This window comes from Equus caballus, chromosome 1 (assembly GCF_041296265.1).
Source record: "Equus caballus isolate H_3958 breed thoroughbred chromosome 1, TB-T2T, whole genome shotgun sequence".
NCBI lineage: Eukaryota > Metazoa > Chordata > Mammalia > Perissodactyla > Equidae > Equus > Equus caballus.
Window position 1 is genome coordinate 162,138,898 of NC_091684.1, and position 20,033 is coordinate 162,158,930.

A 20,033-nucleotide genomic window follows, 5' to 3' on the forward strand; every position below is an offset into this window, starting at 1 on the left:
ATCCTCTGCATGCTTTAAGAAAACATTTCTGTTCTCTTCTTTTCTCCATGTACTATTATTCAGGATTGAGAACGTATGAGAAACGGCAAATTGGAGAAAGGAAGCCTTGAACTTCTAAGTCAATTTCTCTCTCCATTACTCGGAAGTATAATGTGGTTATAGCAGATTGAAAAACAATAGCCACAACATTTTCGCAGCTCTTCTCACGGTAGCTGGAGTCTATTTCCCCATCCTTGGAATTCGGGTTGGCCATAAGATTTGCTTTGCATCATGGGACTGTAGCAACTTGATGCAAACGGTGACTTGTAAAGAGCTTGCACACTGAACCGTGTTCTCCTGCTGTTTTTGCAACCGTTTAACTGCCACCGTGTGAACAAGTCTCGGCTGGCCTGCTGAACAGGAGAGATATGTGGCATCGTGGCCCCCATCACCCCAGAAGCAGACACACCTAGTTGACTGGCAGCTGACTGCAAAGGCATGAGTTACTAGCTGAAGAACTGCTCAGTTGATCCCAGCCCAAACTGCCAACTCATAAGAATGGTGTGCTCACTAAATGCTTGTTGCCTTAAGCCAGTAATTTTTTTTTAACTTTTTCATTGATTCACAAATGCTGCAAATGGAATAAAGTCTGGTGCGTCCTTCACCCACCTTTCCCTAAGGGTGGGCTCTTATACAGCTGTAGTACAGTAGCAAAAGCAGGAAATGGACATAGGTGCATTATTGGTAACTAGACTAAACTTACTCAGTTTTCACCATGTTTTTAAAAATCTGCATTCATTTATGTGTGTGTGTATGTGTGTGTGTAGCTCTACGCAATTGTAGTCCACATGCGGATTTGCATAACCACAACCATCTCTACGAAAGAACTTCCTGCTGCCTCTGTGTTTGCACCCACCCCCCACCACACTCTCATCCCTACCCCCTGGCAACCACTAACCTGTTTTCCAGTTCTATCGTTTCGTCTTTTCAAGAATGTTATGTAAACTGAATAATACAATATATACCCTTTTAAAGTCCATCCAGGTTACATGAATCAGGAGTTCATTTCTTTTTTATTGTTGAATAGAATTTCACTGATGGATGTACCAAGTTTGTCCTAGAAACAAGTTCTTTGATGGTTTGCAAACATTCTCTGCCAGTCTGTAGCTTGTCTTTTTATCCCCTTAAAGAGAATCTTTTGCAGTGTAAATGTTTTTAATTTTGATGACATCTAATTTATTAATTTTTCTCTTGTGTGCTGTACCTTTGGTGTCATATCTAAGAACCCTTCACCTTGCCCCAGGTCCTGAAGATTTTATTGTTTTCCTCAAAAAGGCTTACAGTTTTGTTTTCCATTTAAGTCGATGGGATCCATTTTGAATTAATTTTCATATGTGATGTGAGGTTCACTTTAGCTTACATTTGGTCCCGACACAGTTTGTTGGAAAAACTATCCAGCCTTCTTTGAACTGCTTTTGCACCATTGTAAAAAAAATCAATCAAATCATTGTAAATGAAATCAACCAAATTTCTTCGTTCTCTATATTGTTCTGTTGATCTGTGTGTCTGTTAATTTACCACTAGCAATCAGCAATTATTAAGTTATGTAACTATTAGTATTAAGATTACTATAGCTATATAGTTGTCTTAATATTAGGTACAATGATTTCTCCTACCTAATGCTTCTTTTTCATAATTGGTTTAGCCATTCTTGTTTCTTTTTCTTCTCACATAAATTTTATAATAAGGTTTTCTATGCCTACAAAAAAACTTGCTGAGATTTTGATAGGAATTGCATGACATATATAGAACAATTTGGGGGGAATGGACTTCTTTACTACACTGAGTTTTCCAATCCATGATCACGGTGTATCTTTCCACTGATTTAGATCTTTGCTTTCTTTCACCAGAATTTTGTAAATTTCAGCTTATGGAGCCTGTACATGTTTTGTTAGATAAGTTACTAATCTTTATGATGGTTTTTCATGCAAAAATCGATAACTGATATCAAAAGCAGGAAATTGACATAAGCACCTTGTGGCCTTTGACAAGATTACCAGAGCCAAACACGGCTCAGCTCTATGGGCCAATACATTCCAGTTTCCCAGCAAGTCAATCAGAGGGAAAAGTGAAGACAACTGTAAATCATAGGGGCAGTAGTGGCGGAGAGGGTGAACCGGTGGGACCCAGCCCCGCTGGAAGCCTGAACGGAAAGAATCTCAAGGCTTATACCAGGCTTCCAGGAAAAAGGCAGGACTTTATCGCTAAGACTAAACTTAGTCTAGAACTTTCAAACTAGAATTTAGATTTCCCCTGTGATAAAATCTGTACATTAAAATTTTTCTTTAGATTTCTGCTCAAGATGGTAAAATGAGCATGTTCCAAATCTCCTTGGCACTTTTTTTTTTTTAAAAAAGATTTTACTTTTCTTTTTTCTCCCCAAAGCCCCATGGTACATAGTTGTGTACTTTTTAGTTGTGGGTCCTTCTACTTGTGGCATGTGGGATGCCGCCTCAACACGGTTTGATGAGCGGTGCCATGTCCCCGCTCAGGATTCCATCCTGGGAAACCCCGGGCTGGCGAAGTAGAGTGCACAAACTTAAACACTCAGCCATGGGGCCAGCCCCTCCTTGGCTCTTAAAGGGAAAGGTTTATATAAAACCTATGTTTTGCGGCTGACCCAGTAGCATAGTGGTTAAGTCTGTGCACTCTGCTTTGGAGCCCCTGGGGTTCACAGCTTCCCATCCCGGGTGTGGACATAGCACCACTCATCAAGCCACACTGTGATGGCATCCCACATAAAATAGAGGAAGATTGACACAGATGTTAGCTCAGTGACAATCTTCCTCAAGCAAAAAGAGGAAGATTGGCAACAGATGCTAGCTCAGGGACAATCTTCCTCACAAAAAACAAGAACAACAACAAAAAACATGTTTATGCAGACTAAGTGTGGGTGGGGTTGTCCTCATGTCTGTGACTATAACTGCACAAGGGACATTTGATTGGGACTCAACTACTCCCACAATAAGTTAGCACTAGTGATGTTATATTTTTCCTTGTCATGTTGATATAGCTGCTCTCTTACCTGTTTTTACCTTGTTTCTCATCTTTAAAAAAGACAGAAAGAAAAAAACCAAAAAAACTTGTTCGACTTTTTTTTTTTTCTTTTGGGTAAACACAGTTCCATACAGAAACAAGAGGATGAGATCCAATGATCTGGAACTAACAGAAACCTATAGTGGGGAACAGAGGCTAAAGGCAATTGGCTCATGGCAAACAGATATATATACAAATAGTAGAGGCTGAGCTTCAAAGATCATTTGGTGATGAAGGTGTTGCTTGCTCATCCCTCAAAAGGCAGAACACCTGAACTGGGCTTCCCAGATGAAGCTGAGATCAGTGTTTACAGCTTCTGACTGTCAGTAGACATGAAAAAATTCCACTAACTACCCATCATTGGATCCTGCTTGCCTGTGGTCCTGGGATGAAACAAGACATCTGGATGAGAATGGGAGCCAGGCCCTGCTGCCTCTAGCCATAGCCCTCAATGCAGTACTACCAGAGGTGGCTGGGAGTAAGATACTCCATCCTGGCTTGGTGGTGCACACCTGGAGTACCAGGGTAAAGTAACCAACCCTGAAACCACTTGATGTGGAGCAGAATCTACCAGAAAATGGCTCCCAAGAAGATAAGGTTTCAAACAAGAATTATAAAATACATAAGGACATTTTCTGTCATGAGAATATTTGGCAGACACAATAATCTATAGATTCCACAAATTAGGAACTAGAAATCTAGAATCTATAGATTCCACACATGAGGAACTAGAAAAAATGGTGCAATAGGAAAATGTGTTAAAATAAGTACTTTGGAATCATCAAGTAAGTCAAAGAGGGAAAGAGAACAAAGGATTCTTTATCAAGAACAGTAAGGTATTAAAAATATTCATCTAGAAAACTTGGAAAATGTACTCCTTGAAATGAAAATTGTAGCTGATAAGCTAAACTGTAGACTTGACATCTGGGCCAAGACTAGGATGAGGCAAGGGAGGTACCCAGGGTGCACACTTTAAGGAGGCACTCGCTGTCAGATGTAGACCCTGAACTTGCACAAGCCCAGGAGTGTATGAATGCCTGCTTCAATTGTGCACCCTGGGCACAGTGCCGGCTCACCCTTGTCCCAGCTCTGGTAGACATGGCTGCAGAAAAAGTTAAGAATTGGAAGATAAAACTGAAGGAATGACCTAGAAGGCAGATAAAGAGGTTTAAAATATGAAAAGTTGAGAGATATGGAGGAAAGCTCCAAAAAATGTCATAAGAACTCCAGAAGGAGAGGCTAAAAAGAATAGCGAAGAAGAAATATTAAGAGAAATAACCTGAAAATTTTACAGAATTAAAGATGTTAATCCTTCAATTAAAATAGTTTTGTCTTTATAAATGAGATTTTAAACAATTTATTATTCTTTGCTGAAAAGATGAAGGGCCCAAATTCCTGATTGTCCCCTGACTTAGGTCAGTCTATTGGGTTGGAAAAGTCTATTTAATCTAAGGGCATTGACACATTAGAGAGGATTATGGATGGCACAGAGGGATTACGTTCCTCAGTTTTACTTGTCGGCTGGTAAACACTCCACAATCTGTTTCCAGAATTCAGTTCCTTCGGAGCAGCAGTGGCGTGACAGGGACTCCATTGTCTCATCACTCCTTGAGGGAGGTGGGAGTCTTTTGTTTGCAAAGAGCAGTTTGGAGTTAGGCTGGATGCGTGTTTGGGAACAACTCCATCAACAGGTCTTTCTTCCTCGCAACTGCATCTGAACTGTTTTCAGCCCCTTGTGCCTCTGTTCTTGTCATCTGCCTCCTCTGGAAAGGGAAATGTGTTGTGCTTGTCAGATTGCAACACTAATAGCACAAATCGTTTGGTCGGGAGAGTACCACTTCAGTCCTTAAAGCTGTTTGGTTTTCTTTGCTCTTTATCACAACTAAATATGTAGCCACAGCAGGAAGCCTGACCATTTTGGCCTAGCCAATGCACAATGAAAGAAAGAGATGGGCCATTGCTTGTTTCTGTGCTTACTTTAGACTTCATGCCAATTTAGGAGTAGTAATGGGTGCAAAGTTTACTTCCCTTGTTAGTGAGTTCTTTGCCAGATGGGTGGCAGAGTGAAAAAAGGCTCAAGTCATGAGGAATTGTGGGGCAGGTGGAAATCCCTAGCACATAGGTGAGGGAAAATTTTGAATAAACAATTTGAGTTAGCCTTGCAAGGGCTCTTTGTTTATTTCGAGGTAATTAAAATGTTCTGGGTTTGGAAGAGAAATAATGCTTTGGGAATTACTCATTTGGTGTTTTTAAATTAGGGGTTTGGCATCTCTCTCCAAGAGTGAGTAATTTCTTTTGTGGTGTCTGTGTGCAGATAACACAACAATCAAAATAATCCAGAGCCTGCACTTGAAACGTGCCTGGGAAGAATCGAAGAATGCTGCATTGTGAATTGGGGCTCAGGAGATGCTTAGTCAAAAATGTTACATGGAAAACATAGACTCTAAATTAGGATACTGAAGGCCTGGATCAACGTGTATGTGTGTGTGCATGTATTTGCATGAAAGAAGGACAAAGAGACCGAGAGATAAGAGACAGAGATTAAGAAACAGAAACAAAGAGATAGGGAGACCAAAAGACAGGGAGACAGAGACAAAACCAGATTACTCTTGGGAGTTCTATTGAAAATCAGGAAACTGAACTAGGTGAGAGAAAAATTGCCTGGTCATCATCAAAGCACAAATATAAGACGTAAATAAAGATCATTCACCAGGTACCAGATGCAGTATAGAATGTGAGAGCTATACAAAGGCATGGCCCCTTTCTAAGCAGGAGGAATGGGGTATGGAGAGAAGTGAAGTTGGTTGTATTTGTGCAACACGGTAGCACAAGATTAGAGGGGAACACATTGCAAGGTCAACTAAGATCAACTACCTTTTCCAGTTCGAACTCAAGAGCTGGCTTATGCAATCTAGGGTGCTTGTTGTGGGGGCTTGGATGAGCATCATCTTGGTGCACTGGTGTGGTCTGAGGAGCCTCAAAGTAACTTAGAGATAAACATCTTTCCAAATGTTCATCTTTCTAACTCATGCCATCTCAAATAGAAAATAGAAAATGCCAACTAAGGAATACCCTCATTTTGGACTTACTTAATACAAAAATAGTATTTATATTAGGATCAAACTTTAGCATTTCACAAATCACTTTCACTTATAGCATCTGGTTACATCTTCAAGACAAGTCTGTGCTGGGGAGATATTGTTTCATAGGCGAAGACGCTGAAGCACAGAGATGTTGAAATACTCACCCGAGGCTACAGAGCTAGGCAATGGCTAAGCAGGCATGAATTCAAGTTCAATGTTCTTCCACTGTGCCATGTGTCTGATTGCCTGCCATATGAAATGATATTTATGATTCTGCATTTTGTTCAATTTTCCTATTACAATTATGTTAACAAAAGAATGCTAGTGTCCAGGCTTATAGAATATTACCATATCTATATTTTCTGCTGGAAGTTGATGGAAATCCATAATAAACCTTTTTTTAGGCACAACTTTTTACAGAAGACCAAGAAGTTTGGTGACCTTATGTGTTAAAAATTATTGCTGCATTAATCATTTCAACATAATAGATTTTAGGAAGGATTTTTTGAGTTCCGTTTAAGATAATTTCTTCTTAGTGTTGAATGAATTGGTTTGACTTCCTGTCAAACTCCATCCAACCAGGAGCAGAATGACCAGTTCCCTGGCCAAGCACAGAGCGAGAGGCTGGGTGTGGCTTGTCTCCAGCTCCTTGCCGTAGTTGGAGGGAACACGGTCAGGACGCAATCTGAGAAGAGCACACCACATGTTTTCACCTTAAGAAGGCTAGTTTGGGAATTAGAAAGAGTCTCATTCCATTTGAAACTTTCAGCTCCATAACCTGAAATTTTCCATTTGAGACTCAGAAACAGAGGTTTTAACGGTCAGAGGCAACTTAAGAGAGGTGTAGCCACTTTCAACGTGGGCCTACACTGCGCGTCTTAAAGATGGAAATAATGGGTGAAAGGCTGAGTAGGTGATTAAAGATAAGATTGGCCTCTTGTTTGACACTGCAAATTAAATTCCCCATATATTTATCTCATGGGTGTTTGTTTCATATTAATCGATGTTGATGATAAATGAGATTGGGCCATTGTTTTTCCCTTGGATTCAGGCAGATATTTTTGGGTAAATGGCTCTCAAAGAACCAATCTAACTATTTGAGTTTCCTATGAATAAAGCGTTGGCAGAGCCATCGCTAACCCTGGCATTCAAGTCCCCTAAAACCATTGTGCTTGGAGACTTCTTAAAAGAGGAGATTTCAGAAAGTTGGTAAATTCCATGTATCAGAGGAATCTGCGTGCATAATCTCAAGACAGATGTATGAATGTTAAGGCGTCTTAGGTCTGTCTTACCAGAAGGCTAAATCAGGAGGACTAAGTTCATGCTTTTCAATTCAATAAATATTAATACAGTATCAATAGTGTATCTGGATCTCTGCTAGGTGATTTGACATTCTATTATCTTATAGGTGTTTAGAATGGCGTTCTTGCCTCCATTGCACAGAGTGAGGACAAGGAAGCTCAGAGTCAGGCCCTTTGTGACAGCTTACAGGTGGCAGAGGCAGGATTCCTTCAGACATGAAGCCATCACACTCTCTGTGACACCCCTGTGGGCACACAAGTCAGCGGACTCCACACGGTCTGAGGCCAAACGAGCTGTATATGACTAGAGGATCTTTGCTTCTTCCAACGTTATTTTTCTAGAAGGCTGGAGAGGAAGTATCCCTAGCACTTAAATATCATGGCATTGGTTTTCTAAAAAGCAGGCTTCTGGGGCAAGGCCGGGGAGAGTGGTCGGCAGATCCTTACCTTTCTTATAGGGGAGGAATTGAAGTCACTACAAAGGATAATCTAAAATGCTCCCAAGGGATGCTTCCAGCGGCAAAATGGAATTGTAGGTTATTCGACTCATTTATCCTAGCGGAAAACTGAATGGAGAGGCATTTCACAGAGCTGGTTCAGGGTATGGAAAAACTTAGCATGGAATTTAAATAGCCAAAGAAGGGGAAGAAAGAGGCAACTCTGGGAGGAAAAGCCCAAGAAACAAAAAAGCAATCAGAACATGCTCCTGGCTCACCAATCAACTACGTTTACAGCATCGTAAGAATAATTGTGATACAATTATACTAGGAAGATGGGAGAAGGAGGGTGGGCGTAGTTATAGCGATGAGGAGGCCAGGTTGGGGATGTTTCATGCAGAGGCCCTGGACCATGAGTATAGTTTCTGGGTAAAATTTCACCCCTGAAGAGCCAACAGCCCAGTCTCTAGATGGTTCAGGAGAACTATTCTATTTTGCTTTTTAATACTTGAGGCCATTCAATCCTTATAATGACCTGTAATGCTAAACCTGTATTCCCATACTAGAAAAATGCCTCTAATTTCTTCACACCCTCAGTTTTAGAAAAGTCACCAAAGAGATCTTTCTATAAGATTTTTTGTTTGTTTATAGAAGAATATTAGGTCTTTCATTAGCGAAATGGTTAAAAACTCCATTTTTACAAATGTGCTGGTCGTGACCAACTTTTCTTCACGGAAATTTGAATCCTGAAGCAATCAGCCTGGAATTGCACAAGGAGTTGCCTCTGTGTAGGCAGGTCCCTTCCTCTCTCTAGGTCTCAGTTTTCTCATTTGTGAAATGGAGTTGAACTAAAAAATCTTTATGGTTCCTTCCAACACCACAATTTACGATGGCAGAAATGGAGACCCTCATGTTTCTGCAGGCCTGGCCCCATGACCTCAGTGCTGACAGGGTTTCCTGGTCCCCTGGGAATGTCCCCCTTAGGTTCAGGGCTGGGCTTGCCTCTGTGGGAGTGCGCTCCAGCTCTGGCCCTTAGCCAGACGAGGACAGGGATTCCTTAGCGAGCTTCTGAGGATGAGGGTCCCAAGGAGCTGGAGCTGGGTTTCTACCACAGATGCGAATTGCATGAGGGAGGCTTGTGTCCCAGCAGGCCGACTTCCAGCAACAGTTTTCTGGGGAAACGGTCTTTATTGTTAGCAGGAAAAACAGGCTAATAGTAATCTTACATGTTCACACTTGGCCCTCCATCTGGACAAGTGAGTAATCCGACTTGCAGAGAGTGTGTTTACAGAAAACAGCCAATGCAGAGTCTTTGGAGCCAAAGATAAACACAAAATGGCAAAAGGCAAAGCTTGTCAGAATCCCCTTGTCAAGCCAGGGGCCAACTGACGCTGCTGAGAATGCTTCTGCCTACCAAGCTGGGCACCTGGTGGTTTCCCATGCAAACTCTTTAATTCCCTGCATCCCACCAAAGGCTTGAAGAAGCCATGTGGTCCACGGGTATCTACACTCTGGTGCTGTACTGATCCCAGACCCTCTAACCTCGCATCATTTGTACTCTGGCTAATTTTGGTACTTCTTCCAAGCTGTTTAACCAGATGGGAGGGCTCCCTCTGGCACTGTGACCTGAGGCCTGGGAGAGCCAAGTTTGTCTCAGTTGTGGCATTGCCTTGTTACAGATGCTCGCGGGCTGGTGTTTTGATTTGCAGGGCCAGCCATGGGAGGTAGGAGGAGACACATGAGCCTGAGAGACAGTGGGTAGGACACTCCTACCCGCTATTCTGGGACCAGCTGTCCTGGCTAAAGACTGAAATGAAGCTCTTCTAATTTTCCTTTTTAGCTTTCATGTTTATCCCCATTGTCCCCTCCTTATCCTTTCTGTACTTCACCAAAATAGGACTACTTCCTGTCCCCAAATGCCCCCAGCATTTTCCTGTGTCTGTGCCTTTGCTTAGGCAGCCTCTGCACCTGGAATGCCTGTGCTTTCTTCTTCAGCTGTCAACCTCTCTGATTCCTTCCAAATATTAACTCTTCAGGAGGTTTTTACAACCCATCCTTTCCCCAGTGAGAAGCCATGACTCTTTCCTCTGTACGCCTTTATGTAGCCTTAACTTTAGTGCGTCTGGAGTCAGTGCTTTTGTCAGCAGCCAGCCTAATGTCTTGCCTCTCTCCACTCATTCCCTCACTGGCTTCCAGCAGTCCTTCAAAAGGACCACATTAACTTTGACGATTTGTGAAAAGTCTTTTACTTTACACATGTGGTTCCATCCTACCTAGAATGTTCTACTCCCTCACCATCCCCACCACACCCCTTTGCCTAGGAAATGGCTACTCATCTTTCAAGTGTCAGTTTCAACATCACTTTATCAGGAGAGCCTCCTTGAACCCCCAAACTAGCGTCTGTCCATCTGTTATGTGCTCTCATAGGACCCTGAGTTTCCCTTCATAGCATTTATCTCTGTTTTAGTGAATTATTTAATTCTAAGCTTATTTGCTTGATGACTACCTCCCAGGCTAGAATAAAAACTTTATAAAGATAGTACTATATCTTTCATGGTCTTACCTGAATCCTTAGTTCCCAGTGTGGGGTTTAGCATGCAGTAGATGGTCAATAAATGTTTGCTGAATTTATGGATGTATGAATTGTATTTCCTGTACCTGAGTCTGAGTTCCTTTTCAAGTGACTAACCTCTGCTTCCAGGGCCAGGGATGGGGGCTCTGGTTGAACATGACATGTTTTTGTGTGTGTGGTAAAGTGCACGTAACACAAAAATTACCATTTTAACCATTTTAAGTGTACATTCAGTGGCATTAAATACATTTGCATTGTTGTGCAACCAGATTTTTGCAGCCAGATCTGTACGTGAGAAAAGCTGGAAGCAAAGGAGAATCAGGGTGCAAAGTAAAAAGAGAGCTTTGGGAATTAAGGAAGAAATGGAAAAATGCAAGTCAAGTCTGCAGAGGTTGGTGGTGCATAAGAAAATCTAGATCTTCTGAAAGGAACTTGAAGTGAGGTCAGAGAGCAGGTGGGTTCCAGAAACATCCAGAGGGGCTGGCGTGGTAGTGGGGAGCCTTGTGTGGGCTCGTTGTAACAGAGTTCATGGCGGAGGTGTTGGCATGCTGAAGCAGCTGGGACACCAGGGACCATGTCTTATTCGTTCCTCTACATGTGGAATCTCCCAAACATTTGGCAACTGAGAAGGCATGTAAATTGTTATGTTAAATTGAACTTGTGGTTCGTGGTAATGGCAGAGGGTGGGGTGGATATTCAGGCCTCCTTGGGCCACCGGTAAAGAGGGTCTAGAATGATCAGTTGCCTCTCCTTTCACTCACCTCAAAAACTTTGGCAGCAGAATCCCTGCAGGGTCTTTCAGCTTCTTAAAAGTTCAGATAGTACCTATGCAGAGGGAATTGAGAGGGTGTTGAGGACAGAAACCAGATTTGCCAAATGCCCAATCTTTACCCAAGGAGTGGGTCAGCCAGGGAAGCAGGAAGCAAATGGACGCCTGTGTCCTTTTACTAACCTCTGGCAAATCTGACAGTCTGTGAACCTCCTTGTCCCCTTCCCCCACCCGCTCTGCTGAACCTGGGTGCTGCAGGAGTTGTGCTCAACGAAAGACCTCTTCGTAACCTCCGACAGGGTTTACTTTCTGTCCTTCAACTCCATTCACATCATTGATGGACTTGGACTCACTTGCCAAAACCTTAGTATGGAAAGGGCCTGTCCTTTCTCTGACACTGGGAGCACAGAGCGGGCAGTGAATGTCTCTTCGAGGAGGCAGGGAAGGGAACGGCCATCATCCTTCAGCCACTCCCTCTCTCTAGGTGGAAAAGCTGCCACAGCTGGAGGCAGAGTCAAGATCCTCTGAAAGAAAGGAAAAAGGGGGACATTTCAGGCAACAGATGTTGGAGATAAGCATGTGAAGATGGGAATTAGCATGCGTATTATAGGGCTGTGAGGACACGAGCCTGAGGGGTACAGAAGAAGCAGGTGGCAAAGCAGTGAGGAAATGGGGTTAACTGTGGCCAGACGATGAAGGACTGTGAAAGCTAAGCAGAGAGAGAGAGGTTTGATGCAGCCAGTTAGAAGGAGACTTTGAAAGTTTCCAGGAGTTTATTAAACAGTTTTTTATGAATGCTATTATATTTAAGACACTAATGTAGGCTCTGGGGAGACAACGGTAGGTGAGCCTGCCTTTAAAGAGTGTACAGCCTAGAGAGGGAGACAAGTGAGCACCAGGCAATTACAACGCAGTGCCTACATGAGAATGACACATTAAATTTAACCCAAAGATAAGAACAGATTAGAAAGAGGAGCATCTGAATCCTGGAGGTCTGACGTGAAGCTTTGGCAATAATTGAAACCATCAGTTATGAAGGTCTTGAGTGTGTGGTGGTGGAAATAGGAAGGAGTGGACAGAGAGAAGGTGTATTTCTAAGGAGGGATAATACCTGCATCGTAGTTTTGCACTAGTTTCCACTCTATGATATTTGAATGAATGAATGCAGAACTTTGCAATGCTGGATTTCTGAGAAGATGGCAAAAAAGAAATAGCTGTATGGTTTTGAACTTGGGTCACAGAGAGAATGGAGATATCAGTGACAGAACAAAGAAGTTGGGGAGAAGGGAAGGAAGGAGGGGGATAGAAAAGGAAGGAAAGGAAGATGTTGTATTTGGCTTAAGAAGACATGTTGAGTCTAAAATGATGGTGGAACGTCCCATAGGAAATGTCTAGTTTGTGGTTAGAGAATAAAGCAAGCAAGCAAAGAAACAAACAAGCCTTGGAAAGAGGTGCAGGAGAATGCAAGTTAGAACAGGCTGAGAGATGCTCACTTGGAGTCATTAGTCAAGTAATAATGGCATACCTCAGATTGAGTTCTCTGAGAAAGAAAAATAAAGCTATAAAAAGGAGCAGAGAGTTAAGGATCATGACTTAGAAATTACTCACGCTTTGTTCCTAATGACTGAGGTCTGCTCTAGGTCTTGCTGCTGCACTTCTTGGCCCCATGTTTCTGGGGGAGCTCTTCCCTTGGCTACGCCTTCCAAGCTCACCTACTTTCTCTTGGGGTGGCAGCTCTCACTCAAGTGTACACACAAGTAGCTGAGCCTCGCCTACTGTTTTCCAGCCTCATCTTCCCAGCAGGTGAACCTTGTCCTGGGGTCACATAGCTGTAACTAGGATCCTAATTTAAATGAGATTGAAAGCTTCTCCCCACAAATGGCCTCAGACCATGCCAATTCCAGACACCTGCATTTTACCACTACCTAGAGATTTCTACTGATGTTCTTTTCACATCAGACCAGATGGCCTGGACCCAGAAGCAGGACATATAGATAGGATCTGCCTGCCTTGAGGCACTCTCTTCCTCGTCCCATTGATCTTAACGTCCCCAACTCTGGCCCATCCTGTTTTTACCTTATGAGTCTTTCCCCACTGGCTCCCCACTAAAATGTGGCCATGGCTCCAAGCCTGGGGCAAAATGGGGAGTGTGCAGTCGTCAGGGCCTTCCTTTCTCCTAGAGAGAACTGAGTCTCAACTGGGATTATATGAGCGTGCTGGATTATTTTACCTCCATTTGTTTTCTGTAGTCATCTCGGCAGCTTTTGAGGAGAACCACCTTTCCATGATGTCTCCACACAGCTTGGAACTAGTGCAAGCCTTTATGAAATTTTGTTATTTCTTTTCGACTCTTTATTACCACCGGGAAATTCATGAACGCCTGTTGAGAATGAGGTGACAATCTAATTTGGAATCCTAATTATTCTAAGGAATCATCATTCTAGAACTGAAACAAAGGAAATCATCATGGAAACTAAGAACTGATTTTTTTTAAATGATATTCTAAAAAAGAGATATAAAGCATATTTTTTTTTAGTTTCAAGTTTTCTGAATGTTCTAGCTGTTAACAGTCAGTAAACTAACCTGCAACTGTAATAGGAAGTCTTATTTGCCAATTTTATTTACAGAAAATTTTTCGAGTATTATATGTTTATCAACCCAAATTCAAAATGAAGGGTATACAGTAAGATATAGTCTTCTCACATCCCCCCCCCCCCCCCCCCCCCCCCCAGTTTCCCAGCTCCCAGGTCTCGTGCCAACCATCTTACCGTTTACACAGTTCTTCCCGAGATGGTCTGTGTAAGCACATGCACGCATACGCAAACATACACACATACACATATCTCTTTTTTCCTTCAAATAATAGTATATTATGCAAGATTCTGCATTGTTTTTTTAGCTTACCAGTCTCCTGGAGGCTGTTCCCTATAAATTTAGAGTGTTGCATTATCATTTTTAACAGCTGCAGAACGTTCTGTTGTGGAATGCATATAGTTTATTTAACCAATTATTAATAAATAAAAATGTACTTATTAATTTTCAAAAGATCAGTTATGCTGTTTCCAATCTTGGCTATTAAAATAATAGTGCAATTGATATTTTTATACTTATGATGACCAAGGGAAAATGAAAATAGTACCCTTCTGTAGTATAACCTTAAGACAAATTCCTAGAAGTGTGTGTCTGGGTCCAGTGCTGAGGGCATTTTACATTTTCATGGATATTGCTAAATTGTTCTCCATTTATACGAAACTGCTTGCTCTCCATTTATACTCCATCAGTTTCTACTGATGTATGAAAATGTCTGTTCCTTTGTACCAGTGGCCAAAGAAGCTTAACAGCAAAGTTTCTATATAAAGTTAACTTAGTAGAATGAACACTGATATGGTCAAATAAGCTGAATGTTTCCATTTAAGAAATGTTGGGCATTTGAGCTAAGAGTAGAATTAGCTTCGGGCATAAATACATGGAATAAATCACTCCCCACAGTACAATCTGAAAGTCTATGAAGATCTACTTGGTAATTTTTTCTTAATATTTGCTATGGACTGAATGTTTGCGTCCCTTTAAAATCCATATGCTAAAATTCTAATTCTAGGCTGGCCCGGTGGCACAGTGGTTAAGTTCCCACGTTCCACTTCGGTGGCCCAGGGTTTGCTGGTTCGGATCCTGGGTGCGGACAAGGCACCCCCTTAGCAAGCCATGCTGTGTTAGGCATCCCATATATAAAGTACAGGAAGGTGGGCACGGATGTTAGCTCAGGGCCAGTCTTCCTCAGCAAAAAGAGGAAGATTGGCAGCAGATGTTAGCTCAGGGCTAATCTTCCTCAAAAAAAACATTACAGAAAAACCCACCTCTAATAAACAGTGTGATGGTATTTGGAAATGAGACTTTGGGGAGATAATTAAGTCATGAAGGTGGAGCCTCATGAAGGGATTAGGGTCCTTATGAGAAGAGACTAAGAGACACGAGAGGCTGTATTTTTTCTCTCTGTTCTCTGCCAGGTGAGGACAAAGAGAAAGTGGCTGTCTGCAAACCAAGAAGGCCCCCACAAAGAACCTGACCATGATGGCACCCTGATCTCGGACTTCAGTGTCTAGGATGGTGAGAAATAAATTACTGTCGTTTACGCCACCCAGTCTACAATAATTTGATACAGCAGCCCAAAATGACTGAGACAATATCCTACCGATGCTGACTACTAATACTGTGTAATAAATATTTGATGTTTTTCAATTGATAGAATCTACTTAAGGTGAGTTATCTCATGTTTACCTCCTGAGGATCCTCTGAAACAGGCAAGGCCTTGTATTTCTATTCTTTTGTCCTGATTGAGCACCTGAGGCTTGAATGTTGACTGGTTTGTTCAAGGTTACCAGGCTTAGGACGCAGGAATTCTTTCTTCTGGACCTGTGCTCCATGCCCCTTCCATTATTCCCTTTTATTCTTAGAGCCTGAGCCATGCAAAAGTACATATTCTTTCCTAGTTCTTTTCTTCCTCCTTTCTCTGAAATTATGGTTTCAAAAGATAATATTCTAAGGTATACTTTTCTTTTCTTTTGTTTTTGAGGAAGATTAGCCCTGAGCTAACTACTGCCAATCCTCCTCTTTTTGCTGAGGAAGACTGGACCTGAGCTAACATCCGCGCCCATCTTCCTCTACTTTATACATGGGACGCCTACCACAGCATGGTGTGCCAAGCGGTGGCATGTCTGCACCTGGGATCTGAACCGGCGGACCCCGGGCCACTGAGAAGTGGAATGTGCGAACTTATAAGTGCTGTGTCACCAGGCTGGCCCTAAGGTATACTTTTCTTATTGCACAAAATATCCTGAAAAGTTTAAAGTAATTTTATGAATTCAATCAAAAAGTAATGTATCAGGGTTGCTTATTTTTCTGAGTAAGAAATGTAGTAAATCCCTTCAGAAAGAAATATTTTTCAAAGAAAAATAAAACTCACTGTTATCTCTAGTACAAAGCTGAATTATATGTTTGCTTAAAATGAAATACACTAGTTAGTCTTTGTGCAATTTTTCTAACGTCACTAATATAGTCTTTAGAAAGCAATGGGTACTTAGGAAATAATATTGTCTGACTCCCTGGATTATATTATGGTCAATTATTCTCTATTCATGTGCCCAATTATTCTTAATTCTTGTGCTTTTACATATAATTGGCTTCTGGGACTACATAGTGCCTTACTAAAAATTTGTCAATCAATTTAACAAGATGTTTAAGAAAACACCACGTTGAATGACCAGGAAAAAACCCCACCATTTGCCACAAAAAAAGGGATTTGTGAATTGATAAGTTTTGTTGGCTACCAGAAGACTGCAATGGTATCATTTATGATGCTATCTTGGTTTTTTTTTTTAGAATAGGTTTAGGTTTTACCGTTTGTTTTTCCTGACATCTTGATATTCTGTGTGTACCACATCATGCGGTAGGAATGAATAGCTTATGAATATTCCATGTTTAAGTTTAAACAGTAAGTTTTGGGTTTTTGCAAATTACTTTATACTTTAGTGTTATGAAAACATAGTGACACTAGAATTCTTACTAACAAGAATTTCCTTCCTAACGCGGAGGAAGGAGAATGGAAATTGAAAACAAATGTTGCTTAGCTTTTAGAGCATGGTGGAATTTCCACTCTTTGCATATTGAATTACTGACCAATTTGGCTCAAGAGTCAGGGATTCATTTGAAGAAGGAAGAAATTAGGATAGCTGTGAGAAGCTCTTTGTTATACTCCAGGCATCTGCTGAATTGCCACAATCAACTTAACAACCCACCTTGCCTGAATCACTATTTTTTATTTGACTTCAGTGAAATCCTGTTATGGAAAAAAGAGGCACTAAAAATCCTGAAATTCACAAAGGGATTTAACCAAAGCCCCTGAGGAGAAGGGGAAAAGCTGGACAATACAAGCCCATTCAGAAAAAGAGTGTCCACTGTGGAGACTTGGCCCTTCACGTTGTGACCTTGGACAATAGACCTGACCATGCTTCCAAGAAAAAATTCAGTCATTGTTTTTGTCACCAGCATTTCCACTGCTGGTACCACCCTTTATTCCTTCAACAGTAAACTGAAGTGATTCCATTTGCACGGGCCGCCTGGGGTGGATGCGTTCTGGCTCCTCTCCAATATTTAGTGAAGGTTGTGTTTTAGAGCAGAGGTTGGCGCACTTCTCCTGTAAATGACCAGACAGTAAATATTTTAGGCTTATGGGCCATATGGTCTCTGTTGCAACTACTCAACTTTGAAGGCAGAAGACATCTAACTTTGAAAGAGAACATATGTAAACACATGAGTGTGGCCGTGTCCGACACACGTTTCCTGCAACAATCAGAGAGTGAACTGGATCCGGCCCATGAGCTGTAGTTTGCCAACTCTTGTTTTAGAGGATGGGTAACTTTCCAGTCATTCATTATTCATTTATTAGTAAATTCAGCAAGTGTTTATTGGTCTCTTATTCATTGCCAGGTACTGTGAATAATTGTATTCCAAATTTTACTTTGCAAAGCATGCTTACCAAGCAAGTTAACAATGGTAACAAATCTGAAAGAATTAGCTTCTATTAAAAACTGAGTATTAGCCTGCATTAATACTTAAATGGGTTCTTTGACTCTAAGCAAAAAGTGCTTCTACATACAGTCAGAATACCATTAGTCTATGTCGAAGGTGAGCTTGAACGTAGTAAAGCAGGATTAACTACTGTGTATATCTCACATAACTCAAAGGTATGTATATTGTCAAAGGAGATAATAGATAGGGCAATGCTATACAAGGATATTCGTAGTAAAATACAATGTTATATTTTAAGTCTATTCACACAATACTAAGGATAAACCTTACTCGCACACAAGTAATATACATGTGAGGCTTACAGTGCAAAGCTGGTAGACAGGTTACTAAGTTGAGTTTTTGAGACTGTTGCAGGTCCTTGAAGTTGCTGTGATCTCAGCCATCGTACCCTCTTGTAGTTCAATATGATCTCCTCTCAAAGGCAAGCTGTGTATGGGAGAAAGAAAAAGCAGGATCATATATTTCTGGCTAAAATGGAGAGGGTTGAATCATAAACTTTCCAGAGTAGAAAGGGCAGAACACTTGTCGACCTTTTCCACGAGTCCAACAAAACCTAACCACAACACTTGACAAAGATACTATAAAAAAAAAATTTACAGGTTAACTTTTCTTATGGTTTATGGATATAAAAATGATATATAAAACACAAGCAAAATAAACCCAGTGACTGAGGAAAATGATTTTATATCATGACCAACTTGAATTTATTTTAGGAATGCACGGTTGGCTTAACACTTGAAAACTGATGTAATCTACCACATAAACATTACAAAGGAGAAAAACCGTATGATCATTTCAATAGATACTGAAAATACTTGATAAATTGCAACACCCATTTATGGCTGAAATTTTAAAAAAAGTCTCAGCATTTAAAAATCTATGGGAAATATCATTATTAATTGTGAAAGATTAAAAGGTACCCTACCTGGCATGGGGAACAAAACAATAAGATCAATCATCACCATTTTGGTTCAACAATGTACGAGAAGTCACCACTGCAATAAGTCAAGAAAAACAGACGTCTAAGAATTGGTAAATAGCACAATCAGAGGGACCTACAACTAGAATATACAACTGTGTACTGGGGAAAAGGAAGCAGAAGGAGGAGGAGGAGGAGGGGGAGAGGATGGGGAGAAAGAAGGAGGGAAAAAAGAACATTGGCAAGAGATGTTAGCTCAGAGGCAAATCTTTACAAAAGAAAGAATTGGTAAGGAAACAAGCTGTTATTATTATTTGTACTATATAGAGAGGATTTAAAGAATTTACAGATAAACTATTAAAATTCAGTGACTTTTACAAGGTCACTGAATATAAGTTCAATATAAAAACATTAGTTGTATTTCTATATTTCTGCAACAAATAACTGGAATTTGAAATATGAAAAAACAATTAAAAGAGCATCAAAAGTATTAAGTACCTAGGAATGAATGTAATACTAGAAATGCAAAACCTCCAACCAGAATACTAAAAAATACTTATGGAGAGAAATTAAAGAAGACCTAAGTAAATGGAGGGAAATACTTTGTTCGTGGGTTGAAAGACTTCTATGTGACTTCCTAGGGGGCGAGAGGAAGGAGTTAAATATTTTTTTTAGTGGAGAGAGAAGTTCCTGCTTCATCTGTACAATTTGAATAGGTCCAGTTCAATGTAAGATTTGCAGAGCACTCACCAAGTGCTGGGCACATGGAGGTCAGAGATGATAAGATATAGTCCATACCCTCAAGAACCTCAAGAAGTATGTGCATGTGTGTGTATGTATGTAAAAGAAGGGTGGTCACTTAACACAAATTCAATACGATAATGTAATGGGATTAGTGAAGCCGAATAGAATATACACTGTGCTACGGAAACATAATGAGACAAATATGCATTTCACCAGGAGTTGAAGGGGTCCGGGAGAAGATAATAAGATAATGGCATTTGTTCTGGTCTCTAATAGATGAATCAGAATTTTCCAAGTGGATAGCATATGTGCATGTGTGTTTACGTGCACAGTAGGGGTTTGACTAGGAGAGGGGAGTGTGGGGATCCCAGGAAGAGGGGTTTGAGTGAAAAATGGCTCAGGAGAGTGAAAATGAATACCTTGTTCAGGGAATCTGTGTTACTAAGACATAAGATTGGGAGTATACAATGGTTTCAGATGAGGTTAAAAAGATAGGCTGGGATCCATTATGAAGGGCATCCAGCCGTAATCAACCTGTTTACCCACGA

General features: G+C 41.1%; 1 long non-coding RNA gene across 1 annotated transcript; it reads right to left on the minus strand.

Moving 5' to 3' along the window:
- Window positions 1-3,131: 3,131 nt before the first annotated feature.
- On the minus strand, window positions 3,132-13,653 carry LOC111771605 (uncharacterized). The gene is made up of 5 exons (XR_002805516.2): window positions 13,468-13,653; window positions 11,591-11,761; window positions 11,230-11,293; window positions 6,323-6,404; window positions 3,132-4,838 (listed from the first exon to the last, which is right to left on the minus strand). It is a non-coding gene; the product is annotated as an uncharacterized lncRNA (long non-coding RNA).
- Between the last annotated feature and the right edge of the window lie 6,380 nt (window positions 13,654-20,033).